The sequence below is a fragment of the Grammomys surdaster genome, unplaced genomic scaffold (genome assembly GCF_004785775.1).
Source record: "Grammomys surdaster isolate TR1022 unplaced genomic scaffold, NIH_TR_1.0 126189, whole genome shotgun sequence".
Taxonomy (NCBI): domain Eukaryota; kingdom Metazoa; phylum Chordata; class Mammalia; order Rodentia; family Muridae; genus Grammomys; species Grammomys surdaster.
In genome coordinates, this window is record NW_021620995.1 from 6,634,422 (window position 1) to 6,660,277 (window position 25,856).

A 25,856-nucleotide genomic window follows, 5' to 3' on the forward strand; every position below is an offset into this window, starting at 1 on the left:
ACTTATTGGATTATAAAAGAATTATAAAATGAAGATGAAAATAATTAACAAAAAATCAAATATAAATACAGTTTAGGCATTATTTAATTTAATGTATATCTAGATTGTAAATACAAAATATGTTAGAATAAACTGTAAAATAAGTATACATCTTTGTTCTTATCAAAACTTTAATGTACTTCTGTTAAGCAAAACAATAGAATATCATACAAAGTACAGTGAGATGTTTCAGTATTCATGTCGATTTCTAAGCTTAATTACAAAACTGACTATTGTTTTGGAAATTTTAATTACTGAGACTTTCTTGCTATCTAACTTGTTTTGGCTGAATCTGTTACCTTAAAGTTATTTCTTTTGGGATGTCATGGCACCAATTCAGGACAATTAGGGTCACAGTATTTTTAGCACGAGAAGTATTTCACTATTATGAAAGCACTTTTTTCCACATGGCTTTTTTTTTAACTACTTGGGGATATACAAAACAAAATCTATACCTTAGATTTAATTAATTATCCTCTGTGACTATGAGATAAAAGTCTATATTTCTTCAACTGCATCTAACACAGAAGGGGCACTTCCAATATTTGAAAGATGTCCTTCTCCTGATCTTTGAATGGGGCATGCATCAATCATCTTTTCTCAAGGAAAGTGTTACAAATTTTAATAGATCAAATATCTCAGGTAAAGCAATACTCTCTATACACAAGTGATAGGAGGACAATACCTTGAGGCTTCCCAGCAGAAAGGTCCTGATTTGATCTATTCTATCACTTTCTGACAAAGTCTTCAAAAGCTATAGAACACATTTTGTGTTCATGATGAAGTGAAAACCCATGTTTAACTGTGTTTGCTATTTGTAGACCACAGAGTTCTTTCATTGTTAATATTGTTTATTAACACTATTGAGTAAGATTCCTGGCTGATTCTGTTTGTCTCATGATGATTCTACTTGCCTCTCACACAGTCCTCTAGTTATCACATCAGTGACTGTATAGTTGTTGAGAACACAAAACTGTTTTTAATTTTTTCTAATACCATGACTCCATATGGAATACTATGATTATATTTTGTTTTAAAGATTATGAAATTTGTATAATTTTAATTATATATCAGCAATAAATATTCATACACTGGATATATCCCAAATATTTTACTATGACAAATATGTTGTTTAGAATTACTGTAATAAAAAGACAAAAATTACAATGTGATGTGTCCATCTACAAAACACATTTTCATGTTATTCTGTATATCTAAAAGTATGTAACTATGATTTTTTTTAAAAAAAAATACAATATGTTAATACAAAATATGATAAGCATGCTCAAATCTCAGTACTGGCAAGGCCAATCCCGGGCAATCCAGATTTAAAGGCATATTGGGTTTTACTGCAAGATGTGTCTCACAAAAGAAAAAGGAAATTCAAAAGCAAAACTGAATAATTTGATATTTAAACAGAGAGAGAAAGAAAGAGAATGGACTCTGGTGGGTGGAAAGGGGTTGGATAAAATCTTTCAAAAATTGGAGGGGAGAAATCATGATTAGAATGTATTATACAAGAAATTGTTTTTGCAATAAAAATGATTTTTTTATAATGAAAGGCAGTCATTTTGAGATCTATATGTAATAAATTTAAATGATAATTGCTAATTTTTGTAAAAAAAATTAAGGTTCAGATATCTCCAAATCCTAATAAACCATACAAAATAAAACAACTGTAATGGTTTGTATATGTTTGGCCCAAGGAGTGACACCATTAGGAGGTATGGCCTTGTTGGAGTAGGTGTGGACTTGTTTGAGTAGATATGTCACTGTGGAAGTGGGCTTTAATACCCTCTTCCAAGCTTCCTGGAAGCCAGTCTCCTCCTATCAGCCTTCAGATGAAGATGTAGAACTTTCAGGTCTACCTGTACCATGCCTACCTGGATGCTGCCATGCCTCCACCTTGATGATAGTGAACTAAACCATGAACCTGTAAGCTAGCCACAATTAAATGCCATCTGTATGAGGGTTGGCTCGATCATGGTTTCTATTCACAGCAGTAAAATTCTAACTAAGACACAATCTTTTCTCAATAAATGGAAGCTTCATTATATTGGGCTCTAAGGCCAATAAACTCAGCATCATTTTTTGCTTTCTAAACAAATTTTTGCTCTAAAATCTAACTTAATCTCCAATCATTTTCACTTTAAACAAACAACTCTTCATTTATTTTAGTACTCTAGTACTCTAGTTGTTGATACTTTTGTGTAACTCTTCAACATTTTTTGCTCAGGACAGTGGAATTACTTCTAAGTGGCTTTCTGTATGTGGCTTTATGTATGTAAGACCAACAACCTTGTTTAGTCTATTTTCAGGAAAGAAGAATATCTTAGTATTATTTTGAGGATAAAACAGAAACCAATTAGAAGGAAAACAGGGATACATAAATGATGTCATGTAGAAAGATGAATTAGAAATAAAAAAGTGCACTGACTTGTAAACATGAATTTACTATAGTAGAACTCACACATTGTATGAAATCTGAAATAAAATAATGAAACATGGGTAAGACAGCATATAATCTCTGCTCATTTTCTGTTTCAATACAAGCCATTTAGCTTACAGTTTTTCCGAGCATCCTGTGTACTTTCTCCCTCTTGATTTTCTTCAACTCATTCTTTACTCCACTGTACTCATGCTGAGCAGTAACCAATGATCTCAGTTTTTCTCAGACAAGAAAGATCCTTGAAAGCTGCTTCCTCACATCTCTGACTTTGCTTTGTTTCCTTCATAAAGGTTGTTTCTGGGACATACTTGACAACTCTCCCCACCTAATGCATTTCCTCAAACGGTCCCTCATCAGAAATGAAAACTTCAGACACTGCCTTTTCATCATTTTTTCTGGTCCACTTTTGTGTTTAGTACTATCTTTGAAAAATGTCAATTATTTATATAAGAAATTTTGTTTATATAATAAAGTGAAAGCCAGAAAACACTTGAATTGTTTTAATGGCAGACCTCCATGTTTGAATAGGCTGCTAAAATTATTTTACGTATTTATGTTACATAAAGTATGTGTTTCACACTTTTTAAGACCTATGAGATTATAAACATTGAACAAATATTATTGCTACCAATAATAGTAAAGGAAACATAGATAAAAAATTAAGAGAACTATTAAAGACAGAAATATTTTTCATTTGCTCTGAATACAGCTAATATTTCCAATTCAGGGTTTTGTTTTTGTTTTTCGTCTCAGCCTGTGATTTTATAACCTTGACTGAAACTATTATTCAATGAAGAAGTCCTTGAAATGTAATTGCAAAGGCAGGAACCCACAGGGGAGTGGGGATCAAAAGCTCTCTTTGCTCCAGATGCTACAAAGCCTTCCCTTCCAGATGCTTCCGACTTTGCTCCCCAGGTATTTTTAAATTAGGAATCTGTCTTAGCTGGTACAGGAAGACAAGAGGTCAGGCTAAATAAGATGATTCACCTAAACCTATTTAAAAAGAAAGTGGCCTACAAGTATCCTTGCTAGTGTAAAGGATTATTTAGTGAATCCAATTGCTGAGTTTCTAAATATCTCAGCTGTTCCAAAGGAAAAAAAAAAGAAAAAGAAAAAAACTTGTTATCCTGACTTGATCAAGCCAGACACTGAAAATACAGAAACCTTTATCAGACAGTCTGAAATCCCAGTGCTATGGAAAAATACTGACGGCTGCTTTCTGTGGAAGAAGCAGAGTTACCCCATGGCTAGAGTGTCATCAATGTGATTTTAATTCACTTCTTTAAAGAAAAACAGAGTAACATAATTAGATTTTTGCTCCAAAGGTAAGCGTACTTAAGTATGATTTTGGAAGTTTTCTATAGTCTTATGAGTATGTTTAAAAGAGAGACATATGATACTTTTAATTATTGATGCCTTAGCAAGATTTATCAGTAAACATTTACTCATGACACGCAGCTTTTAAGAGACAATGAACAAAAAGAAAAAAATATGTGAAGTGTAACATCCCTTCCTAATTAAAAAACATTAAGCATTGTTCTTACACATTTATTTCAGAAAACATAAAACTGCAAGAAGTTTTATGACTGTATGTTTCCTATAAACCTGAGCTCTGCATATTATTAAGACAAATCAGAAGTACTAAACTGGAATCCTGGCTAGCCCTTCTTCATGATAATAAATACAGACAGACAATTCAGACAGACAGGAGGAGGAGGAAGAGGGGTGGAGGAGGAGGAGGAGGAGGAGGAGGAGGAGGAGGAGGAGGAGGAGGAGGAGAAAGGCAGAGATTAAGACAAATGTCTTTTAAAATCAGGGTATTTACTGGAGGCCAGATTCAGAGTAGTATTCACAGAAGAATCATAACATTTTCAAGATTGTTCTAAATACATATAGCAAAAAAATATATAAATAAACTATGAATATTGGCACGTTTTAAATTCTGTGTGCCTCTGCATTCTTCTTTATTAAACAATGAGACCCAATGTGAGGTAATTAAAAGTTACAGAAACCGAATTAATACATTCATTGGAGTGTTGTAAGACCTACATAAAAAACTAATGATTATAACTTGGTGTCCATTCTTCTATGGATTAATAAGGCTAAATATTCAAACAGATAAAAAAATCAAACAGATTTATTGGCAAAGCTAAATTAAATCATACAATTTTGGAAAGGCAACAAAACTAATTTAAAAGCAGGAAATCTACTTTATATTACCTTGAAATTGAAAGAGTTCTTGTGATAAATTATAAAAACTTCGAGTTTTACTAATGCTGAAACATTTACCATACTGATATTTTTGTCAAACTATTTGTAGGTGAATCAAGGAATATTACAATCTTTCTAATGCTCCTCATCCCTCATGAAATTCATCAGAAACACAAAACCTCTCCAAACTCTGGCCAAGACAATGACTTTTGTTGCTGGGAAGAGTTAGACAAGCAGAGCCAACCACAAGAGGCTCATGCTCACTTAACTATGCAAAAAGACACCCTCCAAATTGCAGCTACCTGCAGATTGCAGGTATTTAGCTCCAGGGTTACAGCATTCATGGACCTTATGAAAAGCTGTTTGTGGGCTTTAAATGAATCAGCACTGATTTAGTTGCTGCTTCAGCATGTAGGTCAACCCTAATCCCATAGATAATCTGGTAAAACTCATTTGTTCACCAAATTGGACTTTGATTATATTCTAACTTTGGTTTGTCTTCTGTTTCTCAGTTCTAGAGAAATGATATTTATTCAGGTCTCCCCAGAAGTAGTACCAAACAACAGCACATGAATGCAATGCCCACAGAAGCGAGAAGCAGATATTTGATTGCTTCAGGCTGCAACAACAACTGGATGTGAGCTACTAGACTTGTCCTCTTTAAAAGCACTACAACCTCTTAGATGCTAAGCTAGCTTTATACCCAGAGCCTGTCATGCACAGGTATTCAAACTGTGTCTTTAAAATGAAAGAAAATATGAAGAAAATTATAAGCTTTTATAATGAAAAATGTACACACTCTTGTGAAGGTATTATAGATGTTATCTGTAATTATTTTTAAGTAAAATGTATATTCTAGTAACAACATGTGAATAGTCATTTTACAGTTATTTATTTGTATTTCTATGACATTTTGCTTCTGATATGAAAAAGAATTTGAGCTCTAAAGACTAGTCATTGATTTTCATAATATTAGAATTTTATCACCTGTCAGAGAATTTGATAATATAATACTTCATTCATTTTGTTGGTCCATACTTTTATAGCATCTACAATCTTCATTAACTTTGGAATGATGAGATACCAAGCAATCTTGTGAGTAAGTGAAATGAAATTGATCATGGTGACAGCATGAAGAATGCCATACAACTTATGAAAAATAATTGTTTTTCTCACAGGGAAAGTGTGACCAAAGCTTTAAGTCTAAATATCTCTAAATACGATTAATCAGTAGCAAAATACACAGCAAAATTTAAATGGCAAAAAATTTTACAACTCATATAATAAAATTATGATTAATGCTTAAAATACTCCCAAAATGTATAGATGAATGTTCATATGTTATGTAATACATATAAAAATAAGATCCTTATTGACTAGAATTTATGAATGACCTTTTAATGATGTTTGTTTGCCACACTTTTTTGTTGTTTGTCCTTTAATTAGTACTGTTTTGTTATTAATTTTACCATTCAGTTCAAGTGCTAGGTATATTACATGCAATCACTTATGATAGTCTTGAGATAATAAATAATCCAGTATATCATTGATGTAGAAACTTTAGAAGTGGCTCGGAATTTAAAATGATGTTCTCTTTCAGAGGAACAGTTTGGATCATAGCACCCTTATCTAGTGTCTCTTAAATGTCTTGAATTCCATATCTAACACACACACACACGCACACGCGCACACGCACACACACACACACACACACACACACACACACAGATAGTGGCTGAAAAGGTGACTTAATAGTTAACAGCTCTGTCTGCTCTCCCAGATAACTTGGATTCAATACCAGCACCTGGTAGGCAGCTCACAAGTTTGTAATCCCAGTCCTGTGGGAATCTGATATCCGTTTCTAGACTTCAAAACTGCACATTTGTGATTCAAAGAGATCCACACAGACAAAACACTCATACACATAAAAATAAAAATAAATGAATATCAAAATATTTTCAAATGGTTTAGATATAATTTCATTATGTGACATATGAAATAAGCTAAATTATGAATAATTTTAGGTTAATTAGAAACTTGTTGCATGTATGTTATAAATTTTTAGAGAAACAGAAAATAACTACATATAACAACAATACAGATTCAAGGAAAAAATAGATGAAGACTACCCAAAAATGGCTACAGAAAAGAGAATCATGAAATTGGTTCTAACATATTTTCATTCATAGACGTCTTCCTATAATGATTTCTAAACCATCAGAATTTATATTATAAATTGCTATTGGTTTACTGAGACTTACATTTTTAAAACATTTGACACAAGAGGGTAATTATTAGTGTCACAAATAAAAGATTCTCTACTTATATATAGTATTCATAAATTATTTATATTTCAGATTACAGATTGTACAGAAGCAATTTTAAATTATTCTCTTGTCAGTTAATTAAATCAGTTCATTTAATGGCATTTTGCTGGTTATAAGAATATTGTCATTGGATTACAATTTTGATTGATTGTTTCTAAAAAAGAAAATATTCTTAAAATTCTCTCTTCCTTCAATTTACATTTCATGAGAAATGTATAAAAAGTCCTTTATTTTAACTATACAATCATCTGTTTGAGTTAAAATGTAACAGATTAAATTATAAAATGCTTCTTGTTTTGAGTGTCAATTGATATTAATAAATTATTTAAGAATCAAATGAAATATTAATATCTTAATAAATCTGTGGGGGAATGTCTTGAAAAAGACATCTTTACTAAAAATTCTTTCCATTAGTACTTTATGTTTTATGGGTTTTTAAAGTGTATTTTCTTTGAAGGAGATTTCAAGAGTATTTACTTTGTATGTATTATGTAAATTGTTTGTAATTTTCATAATCATTGTGTCAAAACTTCATTTGTATTTTTTAAGCAAGTGTGCTGTTCTCCACTAATACAAAATGTCTTTGATATGGTAACATCACTGAAGCTAAAGCTTGTGGTATTTGTTCATGGCCTAGAGGATGAAGATATTGAATTTCCCTACATCTTTCTATTACAACTTGGCTAAAGAATTTAATTTGACCATAAGCATAAGCAAAAGTAGAAAGTCTTATTTATAGCCTGCAGCACTTTGATGTGCCAAACACTGATTGCTTAGAACCAGTTATTATAGATCTATTTTTAAAAGTAGGCATCTCAAAGGCCATATGATTCTATGTTGTAACACTGCTGAAAGATTGCAGAAGATTGTCATTCAGAAATGCAGTTCAGGTATTCAGTATTGGTATGTTTCTAAAATACAGTCAGACTATCTTGATATAATGTATATTACTTCAGAATATATTAAAAGTTGATACATGCATGTAACCAATTTAATTTATTTCAATTAAGTGAGATTTTTTTTTAGTCACGACTCCTTTATTACTTAACAATATATTTGTATGCTTTGTTAACTCAAGATTATATCTTTTCTGACCTAATTTTCATAAGCACATTCTTTCCATAAATAATAATTATTACATTTTATTCATTTGTTCAAAAGTACATAGTTTGGCCAAGGTCTAATTCAAATATACAGAGAAGTTTAGCACTTTCATGAGTAGTTACAGAAGTATCAATTCTTTAACAACAATAAAAAAATCTGTTCTTTCCAAAGAAATAAAATCAGCAATTATTTTAAATTAATCTTTTCATAATTTACAATAAATGATGAAGTGTAATTAACATGGGTTCTTTCAACAAGTAAACATCATAAAGTTATTTTATCTATTATTAGAAACTGCTTTTAATAGTTTTGAAATTTATCATTAGTAGAATGGAAACATGTTTAATCTCCTTTAGTGAGGTAATATTTTTACATCAGCGATATATTCATAGCAAATATATTTCTAATATTTTTAAGTGCTCTCTATTTTTAGTAACTTGTCATTCATATTTTAAATTATGTATTTATATACAAATAAGCTTGCATGTATTCATAATGAACAATATTTAACTTTTAACATAATAATTATTGATTAACTCCAACAACCACTGTATTGACTAGACAGGTTTACTAAGCTACTTGTATTTTTCTTTTAATTTTTGCAATATTTATAACAATCAAAAATTTTACAGTGATATATATATTATATTTTAAATACTAAATGAATAATTTCAAATATAATTAAATATTATAATATAATAAAGTTATGCTCATTTTTTCAGATATTAAATAGTTAAGTGCTTGCCCAGCATGTACAAAGCAGTGAGTTTGATTCTTAGGACAGAAAAAAATGTAATAATGAAGGAAAATTACATTTTCATTTTATTTATATCATTAACTTGTTTTAGATGATTATTGCCTTGAATTATTAATTTAGGTGCTTATGTATAAGTTATAAATCTGTGTAGTACATAATAAATATGCTTAAATATGCAAAAAGAAAAATGTAATAAAAACCCTTAAGTTGTACTCTGAATAACATTTATTAATTTGTTCATCAGATTGTCATTGTTTCATAAGCTATTGTTCGAAAGTCATTATGGTTTTTAAAAGTTCAGCCTATTGTGTTTTACAGGTCAGATAAGAAATGGATGGTCTCAGCTTTGTATATATCTTAGAGGTCAGCTAGTGGATTAGCTGAAGTTGGATTGCCAGGTTTGAGTGGACTTTCCAGCTTTTGTACATGTCAACCTGATACAAGTGATGTTGATCCAGCTGTGCTGTTTAACTAACCTCACTTGTCCTTGCTATACTTTATATCTGAACTTTTCCCTTAGGCACATTTTCAAATTTTATTTCCCTGTTTGTGGTATATGCTGTTCTTGGGGACTGTAAAATATTTCAGAAGTGGTACTATCCTTTTAGATACATCTTTTTAGTAGCTGAATCTTAGCATGGCCACTATTTCCAATTTACACTTTCTCCTTGATTTGCTGATGTGAAGAGTCTCCAATTCATGATAATGTCATAAGCTTCACCCTTTCTTCCACAGCATGATGAATTAAAACCATCTGAGATAATGTTTCTTCATTCAGTTGTTTATTTCAGGCTTTGTGGTATGGAAATATTCAGTAGTTAATACAGAGATTATTATCAAGTAAGCGTTCAGCATCTCATGGAAAGAGTGCCAACTCACATAGTATCATAAAGTGAAGATACAGAACACACACAGTGTAAATATGAAATATTCTGGGAACTAAAACATACCAGAGGACCAGTAGAAGAACTGTAAAAGAAGCACATGAAACCTTACTATAAGACAAATGAGATAAATTACTGCATGAGAAAAACCTATAACGTTACACCCAACAGGGCTTAAATATAAAGACTAAAATAGATACAAGTCACATTTAAAAAATTAAAAAATAACAGTATAGAGCATAAATTTATTGCAGGTATAATAGCATTTTGAATAAACACAATTACAGTGTTCCATTCTTTCATTTGAATAAGATATTATCTCAAGATAGACACTATGTATTTTCTTCTTTTTTTCTAATTTATTCTTTAATTTTTTTTACAGTACATACTTTATACCCTTCCCGGTCCAGCCTCATATCAGCTGGTGTATGCTGCCTGGTTGGGGGTTCTGTGTCTAAGAGTTCCCAGGGTTTTATGTAGGTTAGTTGAGACTGCTGGTCTTCTTATGGGGTCACCTTCCAGCTCAGCTTCTTCCATCTTTTCTTTAATTCAAAAACAGTGATCACCAGCTTCTGTCCATTGGTTGTGTGTAAATATCTGAACCTGACTCTTTCGGTTGCTTGCTGGGCTTTGGAAAGGCAATGATGATAAGCCCCTTTTTGTATGCACACCATAGCATCAGTCATAGTGTCAGGCCTTGGGGCTTCCCCTTGAGCTGGATCCAAATTTGGGCCTGTCATTGAACGTTGTTTTCCTTAGGCTCTTTTCCATTTTTTGTCCCTGCAGTTCTTTCAGACAGATACAATTATGGGTTAGAGTTTTGACTGTATAAGTTCCCTCTCCCCACTCTAGGCCATTACATCTAAATTTCCTCCCTTTGAGTGCTGAGAGTCTCTCAACTCCCAGGTCTCTGGTGAATTCTGGAGTGTTCCCCCATCATCCTACATCCTGAGGTTGCCTATTCCCATTCTTTCTGCTGGCCCTCAGGGCTTCACTCCTGTTGCACCCTACTACCAAGGGTGGTGGTGGAGGAACAGGACACTAAATATTTTGAAACTGACACAAAACTTCTGAGATGACTCAGTGTTTAAGAATGAATATTGCTCTTGTAGAAGACTAGAATTTGACAATTAATAGCTCACAAATTCCTATAGCTCCACCTCCAGGGGATTCAGTATATGTAGTTAATTTTTTAATTAAAGGTTTTCACCCAATGTATTTTGATCATATGATCATTTTCCTCCTCAAATTCCTCCCGTGTATTCTCCATCTCCATAGTCATTCAACTATATTATCTTTCTTTCTCTCTCTCAAGAAAATGAAAATAAAAGTGGAAATCCTAAGAATCAAACAAATGAAAGGAAACAAACAAGGAATAGCCAGAAGCTAGAAAGAATCCAGATATCTTTCAAGAGAAGAATGCATATAGAAAATGTGGTTCATTTACACAATGGAGTATTAGTCAGCTATTAAAAACAATGAATTCGTGAAATTTTTAGGCAAATTGATGGAACTAGAAAATATTATCCTGAGTGAGGTAACCCAATCACAAAAGAACACACATGGTATGCAATCACTGATGATTGGATTTTAGCCCAAAACTTGTAATACCCAAGATACAACTCACAGACCACATGAATCTCATGAGGAAGGAAGACCAAAGTGTGGGTGCCTGGATCCTTCTTAGAAGGAGTAACAAAATACTCATGGGAGCTAATATGGAGACAAAGTGTGGGACTGAAACTGAAGAAGGGGCTGTTTGCAGACCATTCCATCTGGGTATCCATCCCATGTGCCGTCACCAAAGGTAGATGCTGATGTGGACGTCAGGAAGTGCATGCTAATAGGAGCCTGATATAGTTGTTTCCTAAGAGGTCTGCCAGATCCTGACATCTACAGGTATATGCTGACAGCTAACCATTGAACTGATCATGGTGTTCCCAATGGAGGAGTTAGAGAAAGGACTGGAGAAGTTGAAAGGGTTTGCAGCCCTATGGGGAGAGCAACAATACCAACCAACCAGAGCTCCCAGGGTCTAAACCACTAGCCTGGGAGCACATAGAGAGAGACCCATGGCTCCAGCTGTCTATGTAGAGGAGGTTGGCCTTGTGGAACATAGGTGGGAGAGGAGGTCCTTGGTCCTGTGAAGGCTGGATGCTCCAGTGTGGGGGAATTCGAGGGTGGGAAGGTGGGAATGGGTGGGTTGGTGGGGGTATATCCTCAAAGAAGCAGGAGGAGGGAGAATGGAGGATGGGGTTCCTGGGTGGGGAGGAATGGGGAAAGGGGATAAAATGTGAAATATAAATAAAACAATCAATCAAAATATTATTTTTTAAAACAAGAAAAAAAGAAAATACATCCTCTCAGAGGAAAAAGGAAGGGGAGATGTGAAGAAGGATTCTGTGAAAGGCAGGCAACAGAGGAGGGAGATTTTTGGATGTAAATTAATTTTTAAATTTAGCAACAACAAAAAAAAAACAACAAAAAATATTTCATGAGTGCACGAGTACACACCATACACACACAACACACTCACACAGACACACCAAACACACACACACACACCAAATACATACACACACACACACACCCCAATATTAAGTCTACTTTATTTTGTTTATCTACCTCTGGGCATGGATCTTTACCTGGAATGTGATTCATACTTCCAATGACACCGGTTTTCAGAAAATTGAATTTTTTTCTTATCACAGATATAAATTGCAAAATTTCTACCAAAGGCAATCTAAGTTAGCAATTGAAAATACCTCCTACCAAAGGCAATCTATGCATTCAACAGATCTGAACAGAATTTGGAAAATAAATATTCAGTATCATATGAAAATACACTTATATGTGCATGTTCAAGCTGCATAAACACTCTGTCTCTATTTCTGTTCTCTCTCTCTCTCTCTCTCTCTCTCTCTCTCTCTCATACACACACACACACACACACAGACACAAACAAACAAACAAACAAACAAACAAGCAAAGCAGAATAGCTAAAACAAACATCATGATCATTAGAAGATCTCCTGGAAGTAAAAGCAGATGGAGCTATTACAGATTTTATCTTGTGTCAAAGATCCATAGTATTAAGACAAGGTATTGGCATAAAAGCAATCACATTAGATCAAAAGAATTCAGACAGACAAATATCCACACGTCTAGAGATGCTTGCTTTTTTGACAAAGAAGCCAGGAATACATATGGTGAAATGACATAACTGCAGCAAACGACAAAGGTCAAATAGGATGCTGAAAATTTAACAATAAAAATTACTAATATATCCACATATATCACCGTTTACTACAGTCAATTCAAAATGGATTAATGAAGAACCTCAAGTTAAGAAAAGAATAGTTTCCTAAACTTTATAGAAGAGAAAGTAAATAATAAGTTTGAAATTACAGGAAAACTATAGGCATTTCTGAATAGGATTTTTAAAGCATAGACATCAAAACCAACAGTTAAATGGAATTTCATGGGATAAAATTCTTTCTTTATAGTAAAGGATAGCATCATTCGAGCAAACAGTCATTCTATAAAGTGGTCAAAAATCTTCACCAAGACTTTTGTGTATGTGATGCTATTTTAGTATATCTATAATATCTAACTTGCTTTAAATATAATCTAACAAATAATGACATTTAAAAAACTATACTTAGAAAGAAATAGACTTCTCAAAGAATGAAATATAAATGCCTAAGAATGTCATAAAGAAATATTCAATATATTTAATATACTTAATCACCAGGGAAATGTAAACTCTAAAAAACTTAAAAAAAAAAAACCCACGAGATTTTTGTATTACCCAGTAATCCAAGATCAGTAAAACAGTTGATAGCACATGCTGAAGAAGATAGAATGTGGGAATGCAAACTTGTTCACTAAAGAAATCAGTGTGTTTTGGTTCCGGGTAAAGAGAGCAATAGAACTACGTCACGACCCATTGGTACCATCCTTGGGTGTTGTGATGGTTACTCTTGTTCCTAACTTGACTCCATTTGCAACTAATGAAACCCCATAATTGAGAATACCTGGGAGAGATTTTTGCTTAACTTGAATTGAGATGATCCACTTTGTAAATGGAAAAGCCCAACAGATCTTTGAAAGAGGAAGACACACCTACAATCCAATCTTTTTAGGTGGAAAGATCTACTTCACATATGTGCTATGCCTTGTGTGGGAAACCTATATAAGGACAAAGAAGACAGAAGTTTTGCTCTTTGAGTGATAATTTTTACACCATTAGCAAGTGTATTCCTTCACTGGTATGTGGATCTGCTTGATCAGGATCTAGTCATATATTGAAGACTACGTGAGAGATCCATCCTCATGGACTGAACATATTATATTACTGGATTCTTAAATATGTTTTTAATCAACCATTGTATTAACTAGACCAGAACCTATCTATATCTATATCTGTCTATATCTATATCTATATCTATATCTATATCTATATCTATATCTATATCTATATCTATATCTATATCTATATCTATATCTAATCTATATGATTTATCATAATATAAATTATTATATTAAAACATAAATCATTATATTTTACTTACTGTTATGTTATTCTTGAAAATTCTAACTAGTACAGACATATACTCAAACAGTTCTACCTATTAGTTAGAAAGTAACTTAATTATCTATGTTCTTTGCTTCTCTATTCATCAATCCCAGGTATTATAAAGGTAAAAATTTCCATTAATTGATGAACATATAATTAACTTGAGGAAGATTAAAACAATAGAATATTATTCAACCACTAAAAAATTGAAATTATCAACTTTGCAGGTAAGTGAATGGTGCTAGATAAAATCATCCCGAGTAAAGTTACACTGACTGACTCAAAAAGACAACTACCTTAAGTTCTGTTTTGTACATAGATGTTAGCTTTAAGCTTTTTATATATGTGCTACAATCTGAATAAAAGATATTAGATAGCTAGAAAAAGACCATGCATATGTCTAAAAGGACATCTTCCACAGAAGAAGAAATAGTGTATACACTATGATTAAGAAAAAAAAAACAGTAAAAAGGTCTAACTTAAAAGGAATAAATGCTGCTTTGCATATAAGATCAGGGTAAAGATGGGAATATGAGTAAGTACAACTTGTAAAGATTATTTGAAAAGACATTGGAAATCTATTATATATGTTCCAATAGTCATTCTTTTAATAGGGGAAGAAATACCTTAAGTACAAAATGTATTCCATCAATTCCAGTGCCAAGAATGTGTTACAACCTGTGAAGGCATTCATCAAGGGGGTTTTATAGGCATTTCCCTATACATCATAAAACATCTGATCTTGGAGACATCTGAACTCATGTACACAGAAATGTGCATATACATATAACTAAAAATAATAGTAAAAATAATATTTAAAAATAGCTACTTTTTTGAAAATGTTTTATTAATTATTTCACTCATTTACATCTCAAATGATATCCTACTTCCCAGTTATATCTCCACAAACTCACCATCCCACAACCCCACAACCTCCCTCTTGCCCTCCACTTTGCTTCTATGAGGGTGCTCCCACACCCATCTACCCATCCTCTCCTGCTCCTCTGCTCCAGCATCCTCCTACCCTGGGGCATCAAACATTCACAGGACCAAGAGACTCCTCTCTCACTGATGTGATACATGCCATGCGTTTAAAGAATATATTAACATGATTTGTACCTCATTTAATCCAGTTTTCTATTTGGTTAAAAAAAATCAGTGTGGAGACAACTATGAGCATTGTGTCTATAATCTTCTCAAGTTGGTTTCCAGGTATCACTGTTTAAATAAAAAACTTCAGCTCACATATTCCCCTAACAAACTTTATAATTCCTGCCATTTAGCCTCACATGTTTCAAATAGCCCCATGTAATTTCCAAGTTGATGTAACAGTCTAACTATATTTCAAATTCCTTTTCTCAACAATACAATTAAATACTCACAAACCATGGTTTCTTTTGATGTCTACATATAGCATATCAGTCCCTTTGTGTCATAATCTGTTAAATATTTTTCAAGCACATATTTGTGACTTCTGTTTGATGCTATTATTAGAATATAAAACTACAATTTAATCACTGTAGTAGTGATTTTAAAAAATATATAAATTTCATATTTTCAAATTTAGGGAAAATGATGGTACTACAATTTAATGTAATTTTGAAGCTGAAAATGTACTTAGCAAATTAAAATACACCGGCAAATGATGTGAAGAGAGAAGGCAATGCCCATAATGCTGCAAGATCAAATTCCCATAGAAAGAACACAGAATCAAACTCATCCAGCATGTGAGTCTTGAGAAAGAATGAATGGAGGTGCAAGGAAATTGCAATCTCAGTGATGATACACGTTATTATCTCAGTTTAATAAAATATGGCAAGGGTATTTAGGTCAGTTTGAAGTTACCTAAAAATAAAATAACTATCAATTTATGATTCCTGCATTAGATCCCTAAATTTAATTGTTGATTTTAAACTTAGAAAAATTTCTGTCTCTTTGAGCCCCCACTTCAATAATATCCAACCCTACCTGTGCTTAAAGAGTATCTTTAAATTACTGTCTCTTCTATGCTGTTTTCATTATTATGTTTTCATTCAGTGGCAGTTTACTCCCATATTCAGACCCCTATGGCAATACATATGGTACACTCTTCACTGCATTTTTCGTACCATTTGAGTAAGATAAAAACAGACTCTGCAAGTGTTTCACTGGAGCCAATATTACCCTTTGAATATTAAATGAAACCCATGGCCTCATGTATTTGAATACCTACCTACAATTTACTGATGCTGTTTTTGATGTTTCCCAAGTGTCTTTATCCTGTTTCCATTTTTGCTATTTATTCACTTCAATTAAATGGAGTGAAGAGGAGCTTGTATGCTTATTCTTTTGAGTCTGTCTCCCTAGGCAATTTTTTTTTCACCTAGGATAAGTCTTAAGGACCACATCCACCAAGAAATCTCCATGCTGAGATTCTAAATTCTTTAAAAAAAAACTTAACTAATTGAAGAAGAGAAAAGAGAGTGAAAAGGATAAATTTAATACTACTACTAAAGAAAAAATATTCCCACTAAAAGCAAGATCTTGTAGAAAATATAATTTATCTTTAGTTATTTTATAGAGAGTTGTATTGGAGATATGGGTACAAAGAAATTATTATTTTAAACCATCAGTTAAAAATCATTATTTTCACTTCTTCAACAGTAAATAAAAATATCTAAAGTAGTTACAAATATATAAATACTTCCAACATCAGGAAAGTAGAGTTAGAAGGATCAGAATTTCAAAGTCATTTTTATTTATATAGCAATTTCAAAGCAGAAAAAGCTACATGAGCCTTAATCTCAAAAATAAAGCTGCTTTAGGACTCAGCCTTAAACAGATTGCACATCCTTTTTGTACTTTTATGATTAAACACAAATGTTTGACAATTAAATAATTGTGCCCTTATAACTTATATTAAAACTGCTGACAGTCCTCTGTGTACCTTCAATTATAATTTGCATAATTCTTTCTTAACCAAATATTTATTGAGCCACTATGTTTTGCTAGATAGCGAAAATTCATTATTAAACAAAATATAATTGTCTTAATCGTGTGTTGCCTTAAGGAATTTAAATATATAATTTAAACATACTTTATGTGACTCTAACTCAAAAAAATTTTTTTGTTATTTCAACTAAGTTTCAATGGAGAGATTCCCTTATTCTTTTAAGAGAAAACGTTTGTACTTTGCTTTAATGATAATAAAGAACATTATGAGAAAAACATACTTCATTTAAGAAGGAATCTGAAACAAAGATAAATGATGTGAGATGTAATTAAGATGACCTTGAGTCTAAAGTAACTAACTAAATATTGGATCTTATTCAGAAATGAAGACATAATGCCAGTCTCCTGGATAAAACATGTTTGCAATGATTCATTATTCCATAATTGAGGTCATTGGACTTGTAAAATGTATTATGTCAAGATTAATTCAGTAATGCAATCTTTAATGTCTTTTCATTCTATAGAAGTTTGAATAACACTTTGCAAATTGAATAAAAACTTTCTTCACTCATCCGTTAGCATTAATCATTGAAAAATGAATTATAGCTTTAAAATAAACATCCCTACAACTTTGTGGAATTATATGGATTCACATGAAATGAAGCTATACATATTTCATTTTCATGGATACAGTTATTCATAATTTTAAGTGAAATTTAAAAAATGAGCTATGCAAATTGGTTATGACTTATTTTATGATATTTCAAGATAGCATTAAATATTATCGCTTAATGAAATGAACTAAAGTTAAATTATGTCATATTATGATATTTGATAATATATCATTATTTTAGTTTCATTTTTAATTAAATTATTTTGAATATTCATTGCTAAAGAATTAATTTCAGACAGTTGTACTATTTAAGCTTCCTTCCTTCCTTCCACCCTCCCTCCTTCTCTTTCTTTCTTTCTTTCTTTCTTCCTTTCTTTCTTTCTTTCTTTCTTTCTTTCTTTCTTTCTTTCTCTCTCTGTCTCTCTGTCTCTGTCTCTCTGTCTTTCCCTCTTTCTTCCTTCCTTCCTTTCTTTCTTTCTTTCTTTCTTTCTTTCTTTCTTTCTTTCCTTCTTTCTTTCTTCTTTCTTTCTTTCTTTCTTTCTTTCTTTCTTTCTTTCTTTCTTTCTTTTTTGGTTTTCAAGACAGAGTTTTTCTGTGTAATAGCCATGACTGACCTGGACTTGCTCTTTATAGCAGGTTAGCCTCAAAGTCACAGAGATCTGCCTCCCTCTGTCTCCTAAGTGCACATTATACACAGCTATTAAGCTTTCTTAAATCAAAATTTCAACAACAATCTAACATATTTCTTGAACTTAATGCTTACATGTGTTATTCATAAATAATTAACTTCAAGTCCTCATATCAGTAGTTGGAATTAACATATTGGCCCTTTGGTCAGTTGTAAATGTTACTTTGGCCAATAAAATACTATATGATGATTTCCTATTTCCAGTATCATGCCTCAATAAATTTGTAAATTTCTGTATTTTATTAAAATAACACAAGATCAAACTTTGGTTAATATTTTACCGTATGAGCCTTTTAAGTGGAGCCGATATTACGTGAATTACTCAATCCTCATGGAAGCAATCACCTATTAATTCATAGTGGTTGCATGGCCAAGGCCAAATGAGATAGTATCTTTGCTAGGATACTCGCTTGTCAGACAATTGACAAACAATGAAGTTTCTTGTTTTAAATTACTGGCATTTGTATAGTGTGATGTAGACCAGCAGGTATATAATTTAAATACTTATTTATGTAAATATTTTACTGCGTATTAAATTTATAAAACTTTTGGAAATTGATGTAAATGCTGGTGTGAAACTGATGACATATGTTATTATAATAAAATTGAGAAATGCTTATCATTTTAAGAAGTTACCATCACAATGGACATAGAAGAAAGCAATGAAGTGAATATGGTATTGTTTTGGAGAACATAGACAAAAACTATAAAGTTAATGGATAAATCTAAATTTAGCTATGTCAACAAAAATTAGCACATAGTCAACATATATGGAGAAACTTTTTTCCTCTCTTCATTAATTAATTTATTTATTCTCTTTACATGGCAGTCGTAGATCTCAGGCCTTTCTCTCCTTTCAGTCTCTCTTCCCAATACCTCTGCCTCTACTCCTCAGAGAAGGGGAAGTCCCACATCCAGAAGACATAAGAGCATCCTCTCCCACTGAAGCCCAAGCAGGCAGTCTAGTTAAGGCAATAGGATCCAAAGGGAGTGAACAAGTCAGAAACAGGTCCTTCTCCAATTATTACGGGACCCACCGACTACTAAGCTGCATATCTGCTAGAAATTATGTTGAAACAGTAGATCCAGTCCCTCCATGCTATTTGGTTGGTGGTTCAATCTCATGAGCCTACATGGACACAGGTTAGTTGACTCTGTACCTCTCCTGTGGTGTCTTTGATGCAACCAGCTTGCTAAGTTCAATTGGGCACTCTTCCAAAGGACTCACTGAGCTCCACAGGATGTTTGCGTGTAGGTCTCTGCATCTCTTTCCATCTGCTTCTGGATGATATCCCTCAGGACACAGTTATGGTAAGCTCCCTGAGATATCAAGTCACTGCAGGATTAGGCCTTTTCTCTCCCACTGAGATCAGTCAAGGCAGCCCAGTTAGGGCAAGAGGACTGTCAGTTATGTAAAAGAGTCAGGAGAGCCCCTGCTCTAATCATTTGAAAACCTGCATGAAGACTAAGCTGCACATCTGCCACATATGTGCAGGGTTCTAGATTCAGTCTATGCATGCTCTTTGGTTGGTGGTTCTGTCTCTGGGAGCTCCCAAGGGTCCATATTAGTTGATTCTGTTACTCTTACTGTGGAGACACTATACAGAGGTCTCCACATCTGACAGAGGCCTAATATCTAAAATTTAAAGAATCCAAGTAGTTATACACCAACAAACCAAATAAAACAATTAAAGGATGGGGTATAGGGTTAAATAGAGAAATCTCATCACAGGAGTCTTTAATGGCTGAGAAACACTTAAAGAAATGTTCTTAGTCATCAGGGAAATGCAAATCAAAATGACTCTGGGATTCCATCTTAAACCCATCAGAACAGCTAATATCAAACTCAAAAAAATAGCATATGCTGGTGAAGATGTGAGGCAAGGTTAACACTCCACCATTGCTTTTGGTTGTGAAAACTTGTGGAAACTCTGGAAATCAATGTGGTGTTTTTTTAGAAAATTGGGAAGTTTTACATGAAAGCTCCTATAATACTCCCAAAGATCTTCTACAATACCACATAGACACTTGTTTGTGTATGTTCATAGAACCTTTATTCAAAACATTCAGAAACTGGAAACATCCTAGATTTTCATCACATGAAGAATTGATAAAGAAAATGTGGTTCATCTACACAGTAGAATACTATTTAGCTATTAAATACAAGAACATAATGGAATTTGTAGTCAAATGGATGTAACTAGAATATATAATCCTGGGGTAAGATAACTCAGACCCAAATGACATGCATTGTATATACTCACATATAAGTGGATTATAGCTATAGAATATAGGATATGATAGCTAAAATCCACAGAGCCAAAGAATTTAATAATAAGGTAGACAAAACTTTAAAAATTGATATTTCTTACAATGTGGCAAAGCTATGAAATTCTTCATTTATATAAATTGACTGTGTAGTAATAGAAATTTACAGTGTTTTGGTATTTTTATAGAGAAATACCAAAAATTTCCACAAACACACACACAGATACACACACACAAAGACACACACACAATACACACTACACATTACACACATCCAAATTCACAATTTTTTTGTAAATCCACAATATATATACATGTATTGCCAGTGCATATATAAATATACATGTTGGGATTTAAAAAGGCAGTTATAATGTTTGTCAGTAATCTGAGTGCATATCCAATGCCACAAATAAAATTTTCAATTATACAGTTTTTCTGCTCAAAAAAGGAAAAGAGAAATTGAAAAGTATTGGTTACCATTCCTTACATTCAGAAGTTAGTAGAAGTAATATTCCAAACCAAAGTATATATTCTTGGAGTAAAAATGAGTATTGTTAACGTATGGGATTGGGGTTTGCCGAGGGGAACCTGGGAAGAAGGATAACATTTGAAATGTAAATAAATAAATTAACCAATAAAAATACTGTTGAAGCTTTAATTTAACTTAAATAACATTTTTTTCTGAAGAATATGCCTGAATGTACACAAATCTATTTATATATTTATAGACTATATTCATTGGTTATTGTTTTCTGCATCGCAAGGACAACTGGAGACTTTGTAAAATGCAGGTGCATGACTCTCACTGATAGACATTCTGATTTAATTGGAATGTTTATAGCTGGGGCATTAGGGTTTTTAAGAGTTTCCAGGCAATAACAAAATATAGCCAAGGGAGATGAACATCTAACACATCTTTTCTTGTTAATAATATGCATATTAGAAATATTGAAAATCTTTACATTTGCTCTATCTTGTCCTCATTTCTGTCCATACCCATGGGCTTACCTTAATATTTCTAGCTAGGAACCCATAAGTGCATGAATCCAGACAGACAAGGTTAATACACCTCCTCAATGATGAAGATGGATTAGTATAATTTAAAAGTAGCTGATGGTTATGATCATTTCTTTTAAAAAATATAATTATTCATTTGCTTTCTTTTTATTCCTTTATGTAATCAAACACATCAAACTTGTTTTGGCTACATTCATGTCTGCATAACTTTGATTCACATAGAACGCTCTACAGTTTAGTGAGGCATCTGCTCATGGGAAGCTCTTTACTGGATCATTAGTATTATGTACTTCTGTTAAAGAAAGTGTAACGTCCTCTCATGTAATGCTTCCAAAGAAAGCACTGCTATAGATCTCAAATTAGTGTTATACTTAGGTATTGGTTTAATGATAGCAGTTATCATGATAATAATATGACTATTTCCTAGGAGCTACAATAAACAGTCTGTCACTGAATAATATAAGATAAAACATAATAGTTCATATTATTGAAATAGTCTTATGATCTTGTCAGATGAACTGCAACACCTTGTGGGACTATTAAGACTGGATTCACATGGATTTCTTCCTATTCACTTAACGAGTTTTAATTTATGTCTTGTAAATTTCTGACACTGGTTCATAGTGAGGTCACCTTCGGGTATTCACAGTTTTTTATGAAAAGGCTGATGAGATCTGGAGCTCTAAACTTTACCACACCTAATGTGTGTGTGCACGAATGCACACACACACACACACACACACACACCCCATTTACTTGTGGTAAGCACTAAGAAACACAAGGGTAATTATAGTCAAGAATGTTCCATAACTGTAAATGAATGAGATTACTAAAATAACAAGAAAATATAAACTCATTTTGAACCATATAACTCATCAGAAAAAGAATAAATGAATACAAGGAAAAGATAAGGAAAGTGTTGAATCACACAACTAAATGAATATAGACTCAGAATGCATCAAAATGGCTCAACCATTGTAATTATTTTATTAAATCATTGTGGTATCAATTTGCCTTCTAAAAAATATGTATATACCCATAGATTTGTGTTGTTCTCAAATTTGGTCAGGACTTTCTTTTCACAATGTGTAGTGGTAACGGCAAAGACAAATACATTTTAAGATTTCAGGTATAAGTAACTATGAGTACTTAACTAAAGATGGTAATCTATATAAATTCCAACTCTAGGGCTGGAGAGATGACTCAGTGCTTAAGGGCACTGACTGCTCTTCTAGAGGTCCTGAGCTTAATTCCCAGCAAACACATGGTGAGTAACAACAATCCATTGTAATCCAAAGCTCTCTTCTGATGTGTCTGAAGAAAGCGATAGTGGTAAAAAAATAAATAAATAATAACGGATTAAAAATAAATAAATAAACTCCAACTCTAAGAGAATGTCACAGAAAATGAGGCAGAAAAAATGTAAGGTTATAGATGGGGTAGAGAATTGTGAATTACTGACTTCTAGACTTGACGAAGTTGTTGAGTATATCACCTGACATCAGTAGTAATTAACTGCATGGAGAGCTGATCAAGATCGAATTGGATAAATCTACCGTGTATGGTGGAGACGCTTTGAGGCTACACTAACACCACAGGAATTATATCTGCTGAAAGAAGGAGCGTGATTATCCTTCCATGTGATATGGCCATGGTAAATTGTTCATGCCCTACTGCATAACCTCATTCCATGTGTTCATAGTCATTACTAATTAGACTCTAATAAGATTAATAATTTTTAAATGAAGGCATGAGTTGGGTGGGAATATGACGGGAAGCATAAGGCAGAGTTAGAAAAAAAATTAAATGGCAAAATGATCAATAAATATTATAAATACATAAAATATTTAGGGAATAAATTGATACACAAATTGGGAAGTGGTTAAGTATTTTTTCCTGGTACTCCTATCCAAAGTCCCTGGAATCATGAACAAGAATATTTTCCTATATTTATACCATGCTATACCTTTTACTGCCATATGGATGACAAAAAGTATGCTTCATTGTAGGAGATATACGTAGTCTCACTAAGAAGAAGAGATAGAGTATAGATGGTTGATGAACAGGGAGAGGGTTCTAAAAGGGGGCAGGAATGTGGGGAAACAATACAGAATAGCTTTGGTGTGTGGAGGAGGGCTGAGGAAGATAATACTGTGTAGAGAAATTTTAAACCAACAAACAGCTACTCTGACAACTGATCACATCCAAAGTACTTCTAGGTCAATATGATCCCATTGGGATGCAGATATACCATGGAATAGAATATGATCTGTCTGGAATACAGACATCCCCTTAGTACTCACCTTTAACATCTAATGGTGTGGGTAAGGTTAGTTTGTATAAGGAAACAGCTGTATTTGAAAGTATCCTCTAATATGACATTGGCCAAGAATAAGGTGGTGGACTTCAGGCAGGAATCTGGCATTAGGCTAGAACAAAGAAGGATTTCAGGCAGGCAATCTAAAATCCAAACTCAATTCTTCACAGAGTTAGAAAGAGAAATTCTCAAATTCATTTGGAATAACAAAAAACTTAGGATATTGAAAACTATTCTCAACAATAAAAGAAATTCTGGAGGAATCACCGTCCCTGAACTCAAGCTGTACTACAGAGCAATAGTGATAAAAACTACCTGGTATTGGTACAGAGACAGGCAGGAAGATCAATGGAATGGAACTGAAGACCCAGAAATGAACCCACACATCTATGATCATTTGATCTTTGACAAAGAAGCTAAAATTGTCCAGTGGAAAAAGGACAGCATTTTCAACAAATGGTGCTGGTTCAACTGGTTGATAACATGTAGAAGGATGCAAATAGATCCATTCTTATCTCCTTGTACAAAGTTCAAGTCCAAGTGGATAAAGGACCTACACATAAAACCAGATACACTGACACTAATAGAAGAGAAGGTGGGAAAGAACCTAGACCTGTCGATAGGACAAAATAGCAACCAATAGATTGGGAAAAGATCTTTATGAATCCTACACCAGATAGAGGCTAAGATCCAATGTATACAAAGAACTCAAGGAATTAGACCTCATAAAATCAAATAACCCTATTAAAAATGGGGTACAGACCTAAACAAAGAATTCTCAACTGAGGAAATTAAAAATATTTAACATCCTTAGTCATCAGCGAAATGCAAAATCAAAACGACCATGAGATTCCACCTCACAACAGTCAGAATGGCTAAAGTCAAAAATCCAAGTGACAGAATTTTTTTAATATCCTATCCATTTTAGCTTACACACTGTGCTCTTTAGTTCATTATTAAAACATGTTTACTTGAGTGTTTATATCATTTACAACTTCTTCCCATAAAAAAATTTTAATTGACATTTGCACTTTACAAGATGTCAGCATTGTTTTGTGTTTGCTGCACTATTCAATTTTATTCATAAATTTTCCTATTTCATATATACCCCACAAGATACAGACATAAGTAAAAAGTTTAACTCAAGAGAGAATTAAGAAATTAGGAACTGGGGAAACTTGCCAAATAACTTGCATCAGGGACTCTATTAAAGCAAGCAATTAAAAAACATCATGTCTTCAAGCTATGTCAACAGCTTTTCCCCCCTCACCTATTCCAGAAGGCTATTGAAAATCCATGAGATTTGACATACACTGATTACAATGTTGGTGTCGCCAACGTTTTATTGGAATATTTTTCTTTGTTACATGTGCACTATCAAAACAAACTCATCATAATCTATGTTAAGAGATATCTCATTTTGAAAGCTGAAACTTCTCTTTTATCTTCATATTTTAACACATTTTCTGTAATACTAGAAACTATAACAGTTATATAACTGAAGTTCTGGTGATTTGCTTGTATTACTTCATTAAAAAAATAGTTTTGAATTTCAATTTGATTTCATTAAAAATAAAAATGTGGTGAGTTATTTAACATGTAACAAGAATTGAAAATGGAAGATACATTGTTCATGATGTCAAGATAGTTAATTTATATTTTTCTTATATTA